The sequence below is a fragment of the Topomyia yanbarensis genome, chromosome 3 (genome assembly GCF_030247195.1).
Source record: "Topomyia yanbarensis strain Yona2022 chromosome 3, ASM3024719v1, whole genome shotgun sequence".
NCBI lineage: Eukaryota > Metazoa > Arthropoda > Insecta > Diptera > Culicidae > Topomyia > Topomyia yanbarensis.
Genome location: NC_080672.1, coordinates 229408633 through 229429650, shown reverse-complemented (window position 1 = coordinate 229429650; position 21018 = coordinate 229408633). Strand labels below are relative to the sequence as shown.

The following is a 21018-nucleotide window of genomic DNA, read 5'->3' as shown; positions in this document are numbered from 1 at the left end:
TTAGGTTCGAAATGATCTTAACCTATTATCAAACTATAAATGGGTACGTACCATAACATTCTTGGTTGATGTTATTGCAACGCAACGTCGGATAGCTAGGGACCCCCGTCCCGCAACTGTCTGGTTGACGTAAAAGATATCGGTGTGCTTAGTGGCCCAAGTTTTGGTAAGCAGAACTGGTACCGTTTTTTTTACAATGGAGAAGACCTTTACGTCCTAGCCCAGTACACGTGCTATTGGTAGGGTCCAATCTACCGCACGAGGTGCACTGGGGGCGTGTCGGGCTCGAATGGTGACGCTGCCATTAATACCGACTAAACTCCATTGGGCTCCGCCATCGTTCCTCCCAGGAACTACCTCTCGGTACTACTTCTGGGGGGATGGCTGTACTTAATGTACTCATTCACACTCACTCACGCGTTCATACGTCCTGTATGAGGCTTACTTGGGTGCTCTCTCTATCGCACCTTGATTCACTCTCAAACACTCCCACATGAGGCTGACTTTTGTGCTCACCTTTTTCGTTCCTTGCGAGGCTGAGGCTCACCTTACTCATTCCTTGCTAGGCTTACTTTTGTGCTCGCCCCACCCATACCATGTGAGGCTAACTTGGATGCTCACCCTATCACCTGGTTCACTCCCGATCGTGCCACTCTATTGTACCTCTGTCACTCCCCTGGCATCCCATGTGGGACATTTTCCTTAGGCCCCACTTCTGACATACCATGCGAGGCTGACTTGTGTGCTCACCTTTTTCATTCCTTGCTAGGCTTACTTTTGTGCTAGCCTCTACCATACCTTGTGAGGCTGACTTTTGTGCTCACCCTTAACATGCCGTGTGAGACTGACTTGGATGCTCACCCTTTCACTCCTCTGCCACGCCATGAGGCATCGATAGCTAAGTCCCAACATACTACGCTACGACCCTCCCGTCTTGGCATGAGGCAGTCCACTTATATGCCTATACACTCACTCTTCTGTCTTGCTTCGGGGTGGCTGGGTTTACCCCTTACGCGGTTGCCAGTCGCTGCGCCAAACCTGCCTCGGCATGAACAGACCTTTCACTCCCTTTTTTGCGCTTGGCCTTTTTCGCTCCAGCTAACCAATCACTAGTTAGCCGTGCCCGTCGTCTGTTGCTCGATTCGCCAGATTACCTGTAGCCTACAGGCAATCTGGATGGTAGCAGCCGAGACTGCGTTCCACTTCTCCACCGATTGACACAACCGCTGAATAAGGGTATCAGGGGTTGTGTCCCAGCCACAGACGTCAAGCATTGCTCTTCTTTCGACGTCGAACCGAGGACATACGAACAGTATGTGTTCGGCAGTTTCGTCTACACCTGGGCAGTCCGGGCAGGCTGGGACCTCCGCGTGCCCGAACCTGTGGAGGTACTGTCGGAAACAGCCATGGCCTGACAGGAATTGGGTCAGGTGGAAGTGAACTTCCCCATGGGGTCTTCTCACCCAGCTTGATATGCTAGGTATCCGCCGGTAGGTCCACCTACTTTTCGAGAAGTTGTCCCACTCACGCTGCCATCTGGCGACCGAGGTCACCCTGGTGCGCTCGCGGGCTCCTCTATTTCCACGTAGCTCGAAACACTCCTCATCTTCCCGAATGACCAGCCCGACTGGTGCGGTAGGCAGATATCACTCTGAGGCACATCACGCGGTAGGTGCTCTCCAGTCTCTGTAAGTAACTGGTTACCCTCAGTGCTCTTGACCATGACGGGCCGCCGTACCTGAGGATAGATACGGCAACGCCTGCCAGTAACCTACGTCTACTGGCGCACACCTTTGAGCTGTTGGACATCATTCTCGATAGAGCCGCAACAGCAGTCGACGCTCTCTTGCATGTATAGTCGACATGGCTGCCGAAGGTCAGCTTGTCGTCTATAATGACTCCGAGAGACTTCAGACTTCGCTGTGAAGTGATCGCGGCTTCTCCCACATGGATAACTGCATGTTGTGCCGACTTGCGGTTGTTGACGATAACTACCTCCGTCCTATGATGAGCGAGCTCCAGGCCTCTCGCGCTCATCCATTCCTCCACCTTGCTGATCGCGTGTTCTGCGGTTAGTTCTACCTCAGGAATTGACTCCTCGTAGACCTCCAAGGTTACGTCGTCGGCAAAGCCGATGATCTTGACCCCAGGAGAGAACTTCAGTCTCAGAACCCCGTCATACATGAGGTTCCATAGCACCGGGTCTAGGATCAAGCCCTGTGGGACTCCGGCGGTAATCGGAACCCTTTTCTGACCGGAATCGGTCTCGTATAGCAGTACGCGGTTCTGGAAGTAGCTTTCCAGGATCCGGTACAGACCCACCGGTAGGCTGAGCCGGTGTAACGAGCGCGATGGCATTCCAGCTTGCGCTGTTGAATGCGTTCTTCACGTCAAGTGTCACTAACGCACAGTATCGAATGCCTTGCCTTTTCCGTTGGATCGCTATCTCGGCAGTATTTATCACTGAGTTGAGAGCGTCCACTGTGGACTTACCCTTCCGAAAGCCAAACTGGTTGCTTGACAGACCGTCCGTACCTTCCGCGTACGGGGTTAGCCTGTTGAGGATAATCCTCTCAAGCAGTTTGCCAGTCGTGTCGATCAGACAGATTGGTCTGTACGCCGATGGTTCGCCTGGCGGCTTCTCGGGCTTCGGCAACAGCACCAAAGGCAGAAGCCTTTTCCATCTATCGGGAAAACGGCACTCGTCAAGGCATCTCTGCATAGCTAGCCTGAACATGTTCGGGTTCGCTATGATCGCTGCCTTGAGAGCGTTGTTTGGAACTCCATCCGGCCCTGGAGCTTTGTTCATTGCTAGGGATTTAGCCACTGCGAGTAGTTCTTCATTCGTCACTGGAGCCACCATTTCGGCCGTGCCCACACTGTCTCGTAGTGCAGGTGACCAGGGGCTTGTGGCTCGAGACGGGAAGAGTACTTCGATAATCGTTGCCAACCAGTCCGGAGACCGTTCTGGGGGTGAGGAGCCACCTTTGGTCTTGGCCATCACAATCCTTCATTCGTCACTGGAGCCACCATTCCGGCCGTGCCCGCACTGTCTCGTAGTGCAGGTGGCCAGGGGCTTGTGGCTCGATACGGGAAGAGTACTTCGATAATCGTTGCCAACCGGTCCGGAGACCGTTCTGGGGGTGAGGAGCCACCTTTGATCTTGGCCATCACTATCCTGTAGGCGTCACCCCACAGATTCGCGTTGGCACTCTCACACAGGTTGTCGAAATACGCTCTCTTGCTGCTTTTAATAGCCTCGTTAAGGGCCAATTTCGCAGCTCGGAACACTTCACAGCGGTTCTCTCTTGCATCCTCGGTGCGAGCTCTTTGCATCCTACGTCTAGCTCTGAGGCAGACTGACCGTAGAGCTGCAATCTTGGCACTCCACCAGTATACCGGGCATCTACCGTTTCTTGGCAGTGTTTTTCTCCGTATAGTGGCGTCGCACGCGCGTGGTAGAACAGCTACCAGCGCATCCCGCTTAGACTGTCGGTGTTGGCCTCCAGTCCCAGGGCCGCGGTGAAAGCTTCGCTGTCGAAGTGAGTGGACTTCCACCCGCGTATCTGACAGGGATCTCCCGCCCTCGGATGCTGCACACCATAGTTGATCCTAAAGCGGATTGCTAAATGATCGCTATGGGTGTAGCCTTCGTCTACCCTCCATTCCATGCCTGGAGCCAGACTCGGGCTGGCAAATGTTACGTCAATCCACGCCTCCACCCCGTTTCTACGGAATGTACTAGCGGAGCCATTATTAACTAGCACAGTATCGAGTTTCGCAAGCGCCTCCATTAGCGCTTGACCCCTGCTATTTGTACAGCGGCTGCCCCACTCCACTGCCCAAGCGTTAAAGTCTCCCGCTATGACTACCGGTTTCCGGCCCACTAGGTCCGGCGAGAGCCTGTCGATCATCTGGTTGAACTGTTCTATTGGCCACCTTGGTGGGGCGTAGCAGCTGCAATAGAACACACCATTGATCTTGGCAATCGCAACACCCTCGGCGGAGGAGTGTATTACCTCTTGAACCGGGAACCGTCCCGTTGTACAGATTGCCACTGTTTGGGCCTAGGAGTGGCCCTTGGTGAGGGAAATTTGCAGCTTGCTGTTGGTGGCTGGCTATATATATATATATATATATATATATATATATATATATATATATATATATATATATATATATATATATATATATATATATATATATATATATATATATATATATATATATATATATATATATATATATATATATATATATATATATATATATATATATATATATATATATATATATATATATATATATATATATATATATATATATATATATATATATATATATATATATATATATATATATATATATATATATATATATATATATATAAATGGGTGACAATAAACGACCATTTTGGAAATCACTAATCTACACACCATAACAATCCCCCTAGTGTCGTTCCAAATCATGAAAAAATGACACTGTCCAAATTTGAGCGGCATCGGTTAACGCTAACCCCTCCCCCAAAGAGTTTAAAGTTTGTATGGGATTTTTGGCCAAAATGTATGGGGGTTTCCCCCATACTCGCAGCTCACAAAATCGCCGCTAGAGGTCGATGTAAACGTCCGAACACGGACCTAGGAAGGAGTTAAGCTTTTGAAGATATGCCGAGCAAGTTTGTCGAAGACTGCAAGATAATCCAACCAATTGCTAAAGAGTTATTAACGTTTGAAGTTGGATACTGCTGCTTAACATTCGCAAAGGACGAACTCCGCTTATCTCAAGCATGTGAACCACGCGTAAAGGTGGGACAAAGTTAGGAAAAACTCATATATCTCTGTAACGATGAGAGATAGAAAGTTATGATGTTCCACAAACTTGTAGAGGAATAAAATGACTTTTTGTTTTCACTTGAAGGTTTCGGGATTTCTCCGCATGGTGGCAGTAGTGAGCCAAGTAATTTAAAGAAAATACTGCTATCTGTAAATCGGTAATAGATGGAGCAATATGATGTTCTACAAAGTTGTAGAGTAGCAAAAAATACTTTCTTTTCTTATTTGAAAAATGCAAAATTCTACCACATGGTGGCGCCAGTGAACAAAATTAATTCAAGGTAATACGCCTATCTATACAATGGATAGAGATAGTGCAATCTGATGTTCTGCGAAGTTATACAAAACTTCAAAGGTTTTCGTGTCTCGTTGTAAAAAACAGAATTTTCACCGCATGGTGGTCCCTGCACGACGAGAATGATTAATTTTTGATATACCTTTTGAATGTTTCCCAATTTTTCCGCCCAATCCCAGTAAAGTGTCACTGGGCCGGAATGCGAACTGGAACCAGCCAGAATTCCAGTTCATTTCCGGCTGAGGTTAACTGGGATGGCGTCAGAGGCGTACCCAATGCGCTGTAAACCCAGTTGGACTGGCATTAGTTGCACGATTACATGGCTGATATTTTTGTGATAGGTGAGCGCTACTAGGGTCATTCGAATGCCGATTAGTAACTTTTTTGTCATATCAGGTATCATATATTATGTCACATTACGCGGACTACGGAACTTAAGTACTATATTTTGCTAGAACATTGCCAGCCTAGAATAAATACCTAAGTAGGCTACAATCCAATTCGCTCTGTGCTTCTATTATATTCAGTATCCCCTATTACCTTGCAAACAAGCAAAGCGTGCATGCCAACTGCGCTGTCTGCCCAGTCGGGGATACATCACAAGATATTTTAATGTTGCTTTGTGCGGATCTGCCGGCATGGGTGGATCGTCTCCTGCGAGACTTGCAACATTGCTGTCGGCGCTTGTCGATCGCTCTCGCTATAGAAATGGAACTGTCTGGGTATCGGCATTTTGCTTTGTACGTTTCATCGCGCATGTAGCTAGCTACCGCCGCAGAGATGTAGTGTATGTTGGTGCCGTCAGTACTCGTAGGTCGACTCGAGACGTATCATATACTGCGAGCCCAACTCGAGTACGAGTACGAGTATGGGACTGATATTTTGGGGTAATTGTTTCGAATCGCGCCTTTTTCGAAAAGATGGTTAATTTCTTTTTGAAATGGTTCTAAATGGCCTATTTTAAAACAAGCAATGAAAAAAATTCGGGGGAAAGCTTTAAAGTAGTTTAAACTGGAAAAATAAGTTGTTCCCACTTACCTTGTGCATGAGAAAGTGACGGTAACGGTGAAGGTAATGTGATGCTGCTTTGCCGACCATTCCAGAGTACTACGTAACTCAACAGTGCTTTTATTTTTAGGACTCCAAAGGAGGCCAATAAAAATTGACTTCTTCAAAAGAATATACCGCGGCGTGACGCTTTATCTATGTATTACGCCTTATTATTGTCGTGAATAACGACTTGCCTTTACGGGCACTTTTCACAATTTCAGAAGGAAAGTCATGTAAAGTTTGGAACGCTTATATCTTTTTCTGTACTGCATGGATTGAATGAATTTATTTGTCATTTTGTCAAAAATAAGTTCTACAATGTTGAATAAAATTTTGAGGTTTGTATGACAGCATTAAATACGAAAAACTGTTTTGAAAAATCTTCCGAAAACTGATCGGAAATGATGAAAAATTTCAGCTCATCTCGGTCAGAGCCGTCAATATGGCGCACCAACCGAACACTTAAATGATGAAAATTTTAAATATAGGTCAGCTACAGGTTTGCTTCATTATCATTCGTGTTGAGCTGTTTGAAGCGTACAGGGCTTCTCCTCAAAGGGCTGTACAATACCGAGAAGAAAATATTTGTGAACTGTAAACGGCTGGTGGATGAATCAGTTTGTGTAGCTACCTGCTACTAGCAGAGGCAATTATTTTCATTTTCGATGCTTAGAGATCAGCATACATGACGAAAAACCGGATTTTAAAATACCTGATCGAAGCCAGTTCGTAATCGGTTACCGTTAATTTCATGCACCGAGCTTCAAAAAAAAATCATTGCGATTTTAGTCGGTTTCTCTTTGTCAACCTTGTTGAACGACCGGAGACTGCATTCCAACAACGGGAGAGAAAGTGATTATTAGGATTCAGTCGGCTCCGTAGATTCTCTGTAATTATTAGTTTATACAGCTCCGTGCTAGTAACATAAACTGAACCGAATGCTGAACCAGGGGTCGTACGCGAACGTAATGAAATATTTCCTCGCCGAAATATTGAAGGTGGCAGGAAGCGAAGCCCGTGGAAACGAAAATACCAGGATTATCTCCGGTCAGCCGCAGGTGGCCATTCGAAATGACGGGATTAAACAAATTACTCTCTGGTGTGACCATTGCCCAGGATGGTGTATTGCCTAACATTCATACCATTCTGCTGCCACAGAAAATCGAAAAGAATTATTCTTTGTTGGCAAGCGAAACGATGCCAAGAAAAAACCGAGCCTGCCTTTTTCAGGGCGACCATTGTATTCGCACGACGAGTTTTGATTTGATATCCCTTCTATCTCCTTCGTTGGCGTATCATATTTTATCAAGTAAACTACAGCGTCGCACAGTATCAAGATTGAAAATAATCCAAGTAGGGAGAAGAGGGAGCTGGTGGGGTTTGTTTGCAATGTAAAATGAAAAATTCATTTAAATATTCCTACCACAATATAATTGATTAGTCCTGAAAAGGATCATTGGTTTGTTTTATTATGGGAGACACAATAGGTCAGCTAATGGCGGATCCGGCGAGCCAGTTTGATGTCTTTCGGCATGATGGTTACTATCTTGGTGCGGATGGCGCACTATTTCATAGCCTCAAACTAATCGACAGAGTAGGTTTTGCTGGCTTCTTGGGGACCATTACGGCTGAGGGCTGGAAGCGTTAATTGATTATGAAATTCTGCGTAATCTCATGAACCAGACACTGAAACGGCATTGCGGATTAGTAGCTCCGTTGCCACAGGGCGACGTTTCCTGGTCGGTAGCGAGAGTACTTTTGCAGGCGGCCTTCGTTGCTAACTGCTTTCGGTGAGCTTTCCATGTGGTGAATTTGCGGACTGTTTGGTGCGGGCCATAGCACGAAAAATTGTGCTCTGCTACTACCGATGCTGGCTGGTAGCATAACGACAATCAAACGAATGATGAGAGAATCCTGCCGACCCATAGTGGTCCCAAAGAGCAAAAAAGGGGCTTTTTAGATTGCGTCAAAACGGTTGACTTTAGAAATATAGTGTCATTGAGAAAGTTTCTTGGAGTAGAACTCCCCTTCTTTCTGTCTTATCGGATTGATGATTAATCCCCCTAAAAGCGAGTTACGAAATTTATTTTCTTCAATAATTCAGATAGACAAATACTTACTTCAGCAAAGTTGCAGAGAAACTGGTTATAAACATTTTATTTGAAGACGTTAAATCTCTATCTTTTAAGCTTTTTAAGTTATGGGACATTATTTGTGAAAGGCCCCTTAAAACAGTTTTTTCCTCATAGGTTTTCTTCTAGATTTTTTACATTATATTACATTATAAATGTTCGCAGAAAACACTAACATACTAACTACAGGAGTTAGTTTCTTTTAAAATAGATAAATTTTAAAACAAACCACGGATGGGTAACGTCATTAGATTTGAAATAACATGTTTGAATGAAAAATGTTCCAATTCTTTATTACTTGTATGGTGGTTCGGAAAAGAACCTTGGATGTTTGTGCTGAATTCAAAGATTGTTGGAGATTGCGTTGTGTGTTGCAGATTTCAAATTAAACCACTGGATCAATCAAATGAAGTATCGGTCTGAAATATGAAAAGTTCGAAATATATCTTCCACTTTCTGCATTGATGTTTTTACATTTCTTACAAAAGAAATGTATAGGATTCGCTCAAACTTTGAAAACTTTTTCCGAGGCCCGGAGGGCCGAGTCTCATATACCAATCGACTCAGCTCGACAAATTGAGACAATGTCTGTATGTGTGTGTATGTGTGTATGTATGTATGTACAAAATGTCATGTAATTATCTCAGCAATGGCTGAACCGATCTTAATGAAATTAGTTTCAAATGAAAGGTCTAACGTTGCCATTTGACACTATTATTTTTGATTTTCGATATGTTGTTTACTTTCTGAGATATGGGCGATTTTATCAAAGCACAGCAGGTTTTTCGCAAATAACTTTCGCACAATACAATCCCACAAACTGCACATATATAGAAAGCTTGTAAAAATACCTTTCTAACAAGCTGTAGATTGTTTAAGTCCGTGCACGAGCGGCGGAGATATTAAACATTTTGTATTTTTAGCCCTCGCTTACCAATTTCCACTAATTAAAAATGAGATTGTTTCATACAGAGTATTGCTTTACTGGTGTCTTAGGGGCAAAACTAAACCGATTTTAAACATCGGGGTATGAAAACACATCTACGTGATTCAAGGAATTCGATGTTGAGAACATTTTGTGAATTACCTTTATAATAAATGAACTATTTCTCAAAAATCAATATATAAGTTCACTTCAAAGGCAAAATAATGTGTTGATAAAGAAACAGTGAGTTCTAGTATTTATTGCTTGGATTAGGCATTGCATTCAATCATGAGGTAAATTTTGGATGGTATATCAATACACATATCAACAAGTAATTCACCTAGTAGTGAGATAAAAGATTTCTAATATAATTATACTTGTGGCGTCACCGAAAGGAACTGTATGTTTGAAGCCCAAAAAGCTAGCGAACATTTAGCTGTTTTGCAGGATTTAGATTATACTGGTTATGGCGCAAAAATTACTACTTACATTATGTATGATAAGAATGTAAGAATCAATATATCATAATAATATACCTATAAAAATAATGTCACTGCATTAACCATTATTTGCCATTCCTCACACGCCCCCCCCCCCCATATCTCTCTCTCTCTCACTTTCTCTCTCTCTGTTTCTCTTCTATCGCATCTATCTAGCTATTTCTGTATCCATTTCTAAGTTGTGTGATAAGATCTTCTGCCAATCTGAAATATTTATTAATTGTAATTGCGAAGGTTTGAGAAAACAAAACTATTTTTTGTCTGCTGCTACATCAACTCAAGTTTAATTCAATTGTATTCAAAGCCTGCATCTACACGATAATTAAGGAAATTCATGGCTATATCAAAAAAACATTTGGCTTAACTGGGTAATATGAAAGTTTGACGATGAAAATTTTCAAAAGAGACATTCCACGTGCGATATTTAAACTATTCGTATCTCTATTGAATTTTGAATGAAATATATGCTCAAAGACTGAAAGCTGAAGCCAGCAGGATTGGACTTGCCATCAACGTTTCGAAGACAAAATACATGAGAGGAGGAGGTTCTAGAAACGACAATGTGAACCTCCCACCCGAGTTCGGATTGATGGTGACGAAATCGAGATGGTCGACGAATTCATGTATTTGGGCTCACTGGTAACCGACGACAATCATAACAGCAGAGAAATTCAGAGACGATCTTAGCGGGAAATCGTGCCTACTTTGGACTCCAGAGGACGCTCCGGTCGAACAAATTTCGCCGCCGCACGAAGTTGATTATCTTCAAGACGCTGATTAGATCGGTGGTCCTCTACGACCACGAGACCTGGACTATGCTCGTGGAGGACCAACGCGCCCTTGGAGTTTTCGAACGAAAGGTGTTGCGTACCATCTATGGTGGCGTGCAGATGGAAGACGGAACGTGGCGCAGGCGAATGAACCATGAGTTGTATCAGCTGCACATTCGTTGTATTGGTACGAACTTTCATGAAAAATAACGGATCAAAGACCAAAAATATCCACAAATTAGATCCAGGAAAAGAAGTCTCCCAAAGTACCCACTCTCGATGGGGGATGAAACTACAATGTGTCTTCTAACTTATCGTCGTATATATTTGGATATACTGAGTAGTTTGAACCATTTCTTTTTCACAGTATTGGTCTGTATAGGACTTATTTATCCATATTTCCTGCACGAGAATTCCGAACGAAACAATATGAAAGCTATAAGTGAATGGAAATAGACTGCATTGCAATCAACTGAATGCACGGCTTTTATGCTATCGACATATAGCCTAGACATTTCACACTATTTACTTCAATGCAAATAAAAACTTTGAAATATCTACCTGTCTCATTCACGAATCGCATTCTCCGTCGTTCTCTGTTCAAGGGGCTCGAAAGCTCATGTGACCTCGTCTCGCTTTACTATATTCAATTGCGCGTTACAATACTGGACCAGTAAATTCTATTCTGTACATAAATCTTGTCCGCATCTTTTTATTCGTTTTGTTCATCTGCGTTCATTTTACTTATTTTATTCGTTTCATTCTTTGGATTCACTCTGATCAGTTTATTCTTTTTGTGCATTTTACTCATATCATTCATTTAACTTATTTTATTATTTTTTTTTCATTGTATGCACTTTATTCGTTTTTTCCAGGTTATTCATTTTGTTCAGTTTCTTCATTTTAATAATCTGACTACTTTTTCAGTTTTAATCATTTCATCCAAATAATTTATTTGATTCAATTTATTTCTTTATATTAATTCATAACCTTTTACAATTGTTCAATTTTTTATTTTAATCAATGCATTCAATTCTGCTAATTTTCTTCTTTTTATTCATTTTATCACTTCAACTCATTTTATTTATTTGATTCGTTTGTTTTATTTATGCATTTCATTTATTTTTACTTTATTCATTTTGTTCATCCATTCCTTTTATTCATTTGATCCATTTCATTAATTTGATTCATTGTATTCACTGGACGAATTAAATCAATTTGATTCATTTAATTCATTTGATTCATTTGATTCATGTGATTCATTTGATTCGTATGATTCATTTAATTCATTTGATTCAGTTGATTCATTTGATTCATTTGATTCATTTGATTCATTTGATTGCAGAACTCACGAGAAGTTGGGTGCCTACTTCTCGCGAGTTCTGTAGATTAGTGATTTCCAAAATGGTCGTTTATTGTCACCCATATATATATATATATATATATATATATATATATATATATATATATATATATATATATATATATATATATATATATATATATATATATATATATATATATATATATATATATATATATATATATATATATATATATATATATATATATATATATATATATATATATATATATATATATATATATATATATATATATATATATATATATATATATATATATATATATATATATATATATATATATATATATATATATATATATATATATATATATATATATATATATATATATATATATATATATATATATATATATATAAATATATTAAGCGGTATAAAATAAGCAGTACCGAAATATCTGAAACGACTAGCTTTGTATATCGAATATGCAACCGATGACGCTAATTTTTACACGTTTGAAATTTTCGAGGTATGACCTGCGATTTATGTGAATGGAATGCAAGCGTATGTAGAGGTAGATGGGGTAAAATACACCCCTAAGAAAGTATAATTATAACTTAGCTATAGACTATCAATTGGGAGAATTTAATTAATGATATCAGTACAAAATAAAGAAAAACCTCGCAATCTTGTGTAGATTTCAGTCAAAGTATGAATTAAGCGCAGAATAGCATTTTTGCACATCCCATGGAAAAGGACCCTGTGATGCTATTAGTGGCACTCTCAAGCGAATGGCAAAAAGAGGCAGTCTAGCTCGCGACTATGGAAATACAATAACAAGCAATTCGCCTCAACCCAATTGTCGATACTTCGTAGGATAATTTTCTCCAACAATTGCAATTTCAAACGAGTTACACGCTATGCTCGCTGTCTGTTTCCTGGTTTTGTAAATGGTGATTGCTTTCACTTGCCTTCTGTCACACACAGCATCATTCTGTTTGAAAAACCAGTCCGAGCTTTTCTAAAGGACCCTTTATGAATGTATTTCGTCGCAGTATAATTCAGAGCGCATTTCGGTGCAATGGATTTCTAGTGTGAAACAATGACGCATTCGATAAATGTAGTGCCGTTTAGTGAAAAAAAAATAACTGTAATCATAACATACAGTTTGTTGTACAGTTACAGTAGCCATTGATAATTTAAGCACATTCAAAATGGATAATACACGGTTATTTGGATACTTATTTTGAAATAGTCGAAAGATCTACACCCAGGTTTTTTTTTACGCGGGGGATACGTACCGCGTTAAAAAACCGCGTAAAAAAAACGCGTTAATTGGAAAATCCGCGTAAAAAAAACGCGTTAATTGGAAAATCCGCGTTAAAAAACCGCGGTAATTCGAAAATCCGCGCAAAAAAAAACTCTCAGCAAAAGACTTAGAATATATTTGGAAGTTTTTTTTGCGCGGATTTCGCAATTAACGCGGTTTTTGCAAAAAATATTCTAAGTCCTTTTGAATGCAAAAAACTTAGAAGATTTTCGGAAAGATGGAAGAGACGGGTCTGAAAGATTCCTTAAGGCCCGCACCCCAACAATATGGGTATTTTCGGAATGGTCTTGAAGAGTAGGTTCCAGAAATTGATTTTTGACGCCATTTTGAAATCAAAGATGGCGACTTCCGGTTTGGCGAAATTCGCTATAACTCAATCAATATGGGTATTTTCGGAATGGACTTGAAGAATAGGTGCCAGAAATTGATTTTTGGCGTCATTTTGAAATCCAAGATGGCGACATCCGGTTCAGTGAAATTCGCAATAACCCAATCAATATGGGTATTTTCGGAATGGTCTTGAAGAGTAGGTGCCAGAAATTGATCTTTGACGCCATTTTGAAATCCAAAGATGGCGACTTCCGGTTTGAAGAGTAGGTGCCAGAAATTGATTTTTGACGCCATTTTCAAATAAAAGATGGCGAATTCCGGTTTAGCGAAATTCGATATAACCCAATCAATATGGGTATTTTCGGAATGGTCTTGAAGAGTAGGTACTAGAAATTGAGTTTTGAAGCCATTTTGAAATCAAAAATGGCGACTTCCGGTTTAGCGAAATTTGCTATAACCCAATCAATATGGGTATTTTCAGAATGGTCTTGAAGAGTAGTTACTAGAAATTGATATTTGAAGCCATTTTGAAATAAAAAATGGCGACTTCCGGTTTAGCGAAATTTGCTATAACCCATTTAATATGGGTATTTTCGGAATGGTATTGACAAGTAGGTGCTAGAAATTTATGTTTGACACCATTTTGAAATCCAAGATGGCGACTTCCGGTTTAGCGGAAATTCCCTACAACCCGTGCAATATGGGTATTTTCGGAATGGTCTTGAAGAGTAGTAGACAAAGATCGATGTTTGACGCCATTTTCCATTTTGGATCGTTCATTACCCATTCGGAACCGATGTCCATATTGTAATAAAGAGTTTGCGGACAAGTTCCTGATGACGACGCACATTCGATGGCACATGAGTAGGTTAAGGTTTTACTTATTTTCTTTTCTGTAAATTCCAATTATATACTGTTCACTGTTACAGGTGAAAAACCTTTCAAATGTGTCCCCACTGTTCGAAAACATTCACTCAATCGATAACGCTGAAAATACACGTCAGGTTGCACACCCGGGAAAACTCCGTACGTGTGCGAATACTGCGATCGAGGCTTCACTCAATCCTACAATCTGACGGTGCACCTGCGAACCCAACACAACTAGATAATGGTATAGGACGCGAAGTCGACATGCTGCCCGAGCACAAATGTCGAGTATGTAGCAAGGTCTACCGATCGGTAAAAAGTTTCCGGCTGCACGAGAAGTGGCATGCCACCGGGAAACTGTTCGATTGTCGCGATTGTGGTAAAAAGTATAACACATATGTGGCCAAATGCAAGGCTTCTAATACCGACGTGAAGGAAAAGATGTACTCGTGTAAAATCTGCAGCCAAACATTCAAGCATCAGCAAAGCGGAGTGTACCACATGAGCAACAAAAAAACACAAGCGGTTCGACATAGGTTTTGAGAGATCTGGAGACGGACGAAGAAGAGGCGATTTGCCGAAACTAAAATAACTTTCTCGTTCTCAAATTGTTAAAGCTACCAAGCACAACACCGGGCAACTTGAGCAATTTTTCTTGAGTAGGTTTTTGGCAAGTGGTGAGGATAGTGTACGCGTTTATTGGATAGTATTTGGCGCACCAACATTAGTAGCGTAAATATTCAGCGTCAGACATAGGTTCCGTTTAATGGATTCGATGAAATCGCTATCGACAAACTCTTCATCATCTCGACTTCCATGAGCTCATTCAATACTTTATGATAAAATAACAATAGTCAACACAGGCTACGGTCCGACCAGGATGTAGAATTCAACTAGATACATTCGACAATAATACCACGCAAGACTGGCAGTATACTCAACTGCTGTATGCTTTTCAAGAGCAGCTGATTCTTGGTGAACTATCGGAAAGGATTCAAAAGAAATGGTATTTGCTTACATTTCAGCATGTATCAAACAATTGAATTCAAATAGTTTGTACTTTTTTTTTACTTTATTTTTATTTACGTGACTTTGCAAATAGTTTGTACCTTTCCGATTTATTTGAGGCATGATTTTCCTGGAAAGACAAATACCAACAATATCAAAAAAGCGCCGATTTTTTTAACGTAGCGAATGAATTATTTAAAGTCACGTAAATAAAACAATCAATCAATCAGCCGAATTTCAAACCTAAACTTTTTTTCGTTTTGACAACAAATTCTGTCAAAACAAATCAGTTTCGCGTACGGCGTATTTTGCTATCCTGAATGAGCAAAGCACGTTTGTCAAACTTCTCCATCAACAAGTTTGACAAACTTCTCCATCAACAAGTTTGACAAACTTCTCCATCAACAAGTTTGTCAAACTTCTCCATCAACAAGTTTGTCAAACTTCTCCATCGACAAGTTTGACAAACTGCAGCGTTACGCTGTTTGAAGTTTTGACAAACTGGTCAGTACACTGTTTGACAAATAGACAAATAATCGCCTTGACAAACACGAATGAAAAATTTGGCTAACTGTGTTTGATCAAATATTTGAAGAGCCAGTACACAGCAGTTCAAATTTATTTCACGAAAGATGTCAAATATTTGACGTTATTACAAACAGTGTACTGGTAGCTTAAGCCTATGTTCCCATACACGCTCATTCAAAACTACTCAAAATTTGACTTCAGGGCACTCAATTTCAAAAGTACCCAGCCACCAAATTTTCTGGCAGAGACCGTTCTGCTAGATTTCTGTCAGTCTTGGTTTGGCAGCCCTGTCAGATTTCTGTGCGAATCCTGTCGGGTTAGTTGGACTAGGGCGAACTCGGTGTCGCTTGCGTTTTCTGGCAAATTTTGACAGGAACCGAGCAAAACCCTGGCATAACTCGGAAATAAACCGTGCAAAGATTCTGGCAATTCCTACATGGTAGAATTTAGCACGAATCGAGCAAAATATCTGACAAAGATGTGGCAGGAAGCATACAGAAATCTTAGCCGTACAATTCTGGCTGAATTCTGGCTAAAAGTGAGCAGTATCGGTTGGTTTAACCGCTTATGTCAGAAACGGTTGTTGCATTTGAGCGAATTCTTTGCCAGAATTCTCTCATAACACTTTGCTCAACTTTTGCTAACTTTCTGCTTGCCACGGTGACTGGGTAATAGCAGTATGTTAAAAAATGAGTTTTAATTTGAGTCAATTTGGAGAATATTTTTTGCCAAAACCGTGTTAATGGCGAAATCCGCGCAAAATAAAAACTGCTAAAATTCTTCTAAGTTCTTTGCATTTATAAGAACTTAGAAAATTTTTTCAGGAAAAAGTCTAAGTCTTTTGCATTCAAAAGGACTTAGAATATTTTTGCAAAAACCGTGTTAATTGGAAAATCCACGTAAAAAAAACCGCGTTAATTGGAAAATCCGCGTAAAAAACACCGCGTTAATTGGAAAATCCGCGTAAAAAAAACCTCGTAAAAAACCGCGCAAAAAACCGCGTAAAAAAAACCTGGGTGTATATGAAAGAAGCCAACACCTGATGTATGTTTATTAAGAATTATGCTGCGATAAAATACAATCTTACATCACATAAATGCGGCGCAGGTAAAAACGTGATACTTTGCTGAGCACATTGAATAAAACATGTTTCCCAAAGCGCAAGAAGCACTGACTTACTAGTTTCGCGTCCAGTAGGATAACACTAATGTAGATGGCATGAATATATTCCATTGAGATAGATGTTTTACCTTCCGGCAGTCACGCGAACCAACTGAGTGTACCACGTTCAGATACTCCTGCGAAACCGTCTTTAAGCATCAGTGGCTGTTCGTTTAGCGAGCCATTAACACGGCGTTTGGGGGGTTAATCATCAAAATTGCGAAACAAGGTATCACAAATATATCAAAATATATATCTGGCATATTGTCACATTTGGTCTGAAATATATGGTAGACTAAGAAACGTTGATGATTGTTTGCCAAAAGTTGGAAATATATTTACTCATATTTTACTAAAAACGTGTTGAGAATCCACAAAGCTTCTTTAATAGACGCAAATAATCAGTTTTGATAGGATCGTTGTGAAGTTTAACAAAAATGCAGCAAATATTACAAAAACGTGAATTTCAGTGAAATTTTATAATAATCGCACACGAGACACATGCGTGGCAAAATTTAAATGTTAGGATTGTTCCAAAGTTTCAAGTGGGTAATTACTAACTCGATTATTTTCAAGTGGATAGTAGGGGAGCCCGGGGCTAGTTGGCGGTTGGGGTAAGTTGGCGGGATCCATTTTTTTCTGTTTCAATAAGACATATAGCGCTGACTCTTCTTGTGTACCTCAAGTTATGTGAAACCCGTCATCTAATATGTGTATGTTGCCAAACGATTTGTTTGGTGGAAGTTGTGGGTGATATTGTGTTTTCGAGCATACCAAGTAAATTTTCTAAATTTTAAATACTTTGCGTTATTTAGGGTGATTTTCAATCTATTTCCCGCATAATTGTATTTTTCGATAGCGCGCGAAAAGAGCTTTCAGTATCCTTTTAGATATTACATCTATCCACAAACAAAAGTTATTTTTTAAATAGTTTTTAATAAAATATACGATTGGGGTAAGTTGGCGGTGCTGCACGCGGGATTAGTTGGCGGTACTATTTACAGTGCCGAAAAAGTCATCAAAAATTTTATTTCTGGAATTCACTCCAAAGCAAGAAAATTTATTGTGTATCTCACCAATGTAGGAGACATTTATTCCGACCAATTGCATGAAAATTTGCTTTTGAGTAGGGAGTACTAGTCAAAGTCAAAATGTCGGGGTATTGAAACTGAAGTATAATAGTAAATGTCGGTTAATATACAGTTTTCTCGAAAAGACATTCAGCATGTTACAAAAGGACCCTTGAAGTAATTGCATCTCCATTTGTTTGCTTAGTTTTTGGCGTATCCTTAAATACCGCCAACTTACCCCGAGGCCGGGGTAAGGTGGCGGATTTTCCGCGTTACATATTTTTTGTCTCTAAAAATAGAGCCAATGCATCAAACACTTTTAAAAAAAAATCAGAGATGTTGCCAACAAACTGCTCTTTCATGCCGCGTGTTTTATTTTGCAAGATCTACCTACATCAAAGCGGTAAAAATTGAAAACTGAAAACAACGCCAACTATTACCCACCGGCCCTGATTATTGAATATTTCATTGCGCATATGTATACCCTAATAAACGTCTTATGATCCAAGAGCCTAACGGGTATCAGGGTATAATCCAAACAATATGTGGAATCGTTGGATTATATGGGTTAAAGTTCGTGTATATTTTTTTTTTATTAGGATAGTGGTATCAAAACGCATTCGTCTTGCTGAATGTTTTTTTGAAATAGGCCACTTTAAAGTATGGCATGAACAAATAAAGTAAATTAAGGGATATCGGATAACAAAGAGTTTTTGGACTACTGTAAATTGAACTCACTCTACAGTTAAGAGCCAGTAGAAGGGCATTTGCGCGTGGAATGTCATCATTAGAGACTTAAGGCGAATGCCCTATATGTTCAAACCTTCACGAAGCAGATTTCTTAGCGTGAAGTTTTTGCAATAACCCTGCAATTGCCACGTATAACAATGACCAACAATGAATGTAGTGCCAGGACATTATTTTAATGGAGCATTTCACTAGTTGAACTGCGAAATAAGTAAAATCATTTAGCTGAACATGAAATAAACCGGTCTTAATGTGGATGTACAAGTCCCATCATACATGCAGCAGTTATACAATTAAACTGTGTTTATAGCAGCATATACATAGATGATATGTAAAAAGTTGTCCCAGTTTGCCCCGAGTATCAAATCAACGGCAGAAACATATTATATCAGTATCCAATAAGCCAACATCATCTCCCTCACACAGCCCAACAACCAATGCTATTCAAATCGTCATCGTCAATCGCACTACCGCCTGCCAAAAGAAAATTAACCAAATGATGAATTTATCTGAGCCCGCCATGCATTATTTAAATAGCAAGAGAGCGGGGTCTCTTGCACACAACCACCCCTTCGAATGCGTACACTTGCAATCCGCGTATACGCCGCTATGGTTACAGCCGCTATGGTTAATATGCGGGACCGGTTGTATACCATCAAACAAAGACATCACGACAAATTGTCCATGATTTTTGATGAGTACGATCTGATTATTCGCGAGCTAGATCGAATGGGTTCAAAAATGACAGCATCGGAAAAAGTTCATGCTCTACTGATCTCCATGCCAGACAAGTACCGACACGTCAAAGGCGCTCTGATGGTACTGACGAATGAAGAACTGTGTGCCAAGCCGATCATGGAAATCAAACGAATGTTTATTGATGCTGAAGCTGGGGAAGAGAAGCAAGCAGAAATGAAAATTAAAGGGTTGTGTACAGGACACGACCACGGTGACATTAAAAATATAGCTTTTTTCAAGAGCGTGCAAATGAATTTTATCTATCACACATATCGACACACGTTCTTGTTCACTCGCCTGTTTTCATATGTTACAATTTGCTATATACCCTCCCCATTAAAACATAATTTATTGAAGGTCTTTTAACGGTAATCTATTAATTAATCAAGTATATCACTAGGTGATTGGCATTATTTTGCTGATCCATCTAGTAAAAATAGGCTGTCCAGAAAATATATTCAAAAGAAAAGTTCCATATTGAGAGCTGTGATGAGGAAACCCACGCCCGCCAACGGAAATATACAGATTCTCCATAAAATATGAAATTTCATTTTCCATTTAAATTTTCAATGATGTACTAATGAACTTAAGTAAACAATCTTAAATTTAAGTATTTCTTAATCGATTAGTGGTGGAAAAATGAAATTATTTGATAAATTACATTGTTATGCAACGTTCGCACTACCAGTTAAAACGGGTTTTTATGCCATCTTGGTGACATTTTTCTTGTTGCTAATTATTAAAACGTGTTATAACTCTGTAGTGTAAACATTGTATTATTAAACCAATTCTGCAGCGTTTTATATTATATAGGTGTTTTATGTGGTAATAGGACTGACATAATTATATCTTCAGTACAGCGGTTTGTTTCATAATTTAAAACAGATTTATTTTAAAATTTAAATTAGTATACCCAACCGTATTTGTTGTATACCTTAAAACGCAATTAGAACTGTGTTTTAAATACATAGGCTAGGACAGATATTCTGACTGGTTAAACTGGGAAAACAATTTTAAGTCCAGTAACGCTTAAGACATGGCTTGAATTTGAATCGAAAAAGAACACCCGCTTCAACTGCTGCTGGGACGGTAAGTTCTGTTTTAAAATTTTACGTTGTGTGCAGTACGAAGCAAAAGTGTTTGAAATTAGAAAACAAAAAGTTCTGCTGGGAATGTGATTGTTTCCGATGCAATTACACTCAGATTTTTCACGCAGGGGATAGAGGCCGTGTAAATGAAAACCGCGTAAATTTAAAAAAAACGCGTTAATGAAAACCGCGTAAATTTCAAAATCCGCGTAAAAAAACCTGAGTGTACTCTCCTATAAAAATACTACGCTGCTGAACAGTGCAATAACTACAGAAGAACGTTTTCAGATGCCTAACTGATAAAAAACATATAACCGAAATA

General features: G+C 39.8%; 1 protein-coding gene across 14 annotated transcripts in view; it reads right to left on the bottom strand.

Moving 5' to 3' along the window:
• The window catches only part of LOC131692701 (mitochondrial glutamate carrier 1-like), a 548789-nt gene that overhangs the window by 490138 nt on the left and 37633 nt on the right, over positions 1 to 21018 (bottom strand). The window contains exon 1 of one of the 14 annotated variants that reach the window (XM_058979896.1): positions 6166 to 6349. The exons of 12 other annotated variants lie outside the window; for them this stretch is intronic. The gene's annotated coding sequence lies outside the window, so the exon portion shown is untranslated. Of the gene's footprint in view, positions 1 to 6165; positions 6350 to 21018 lie in introns of those variants that run through there. One more of the 14 variants, XM_058979888.1, reaches the window with a different exon arrangement.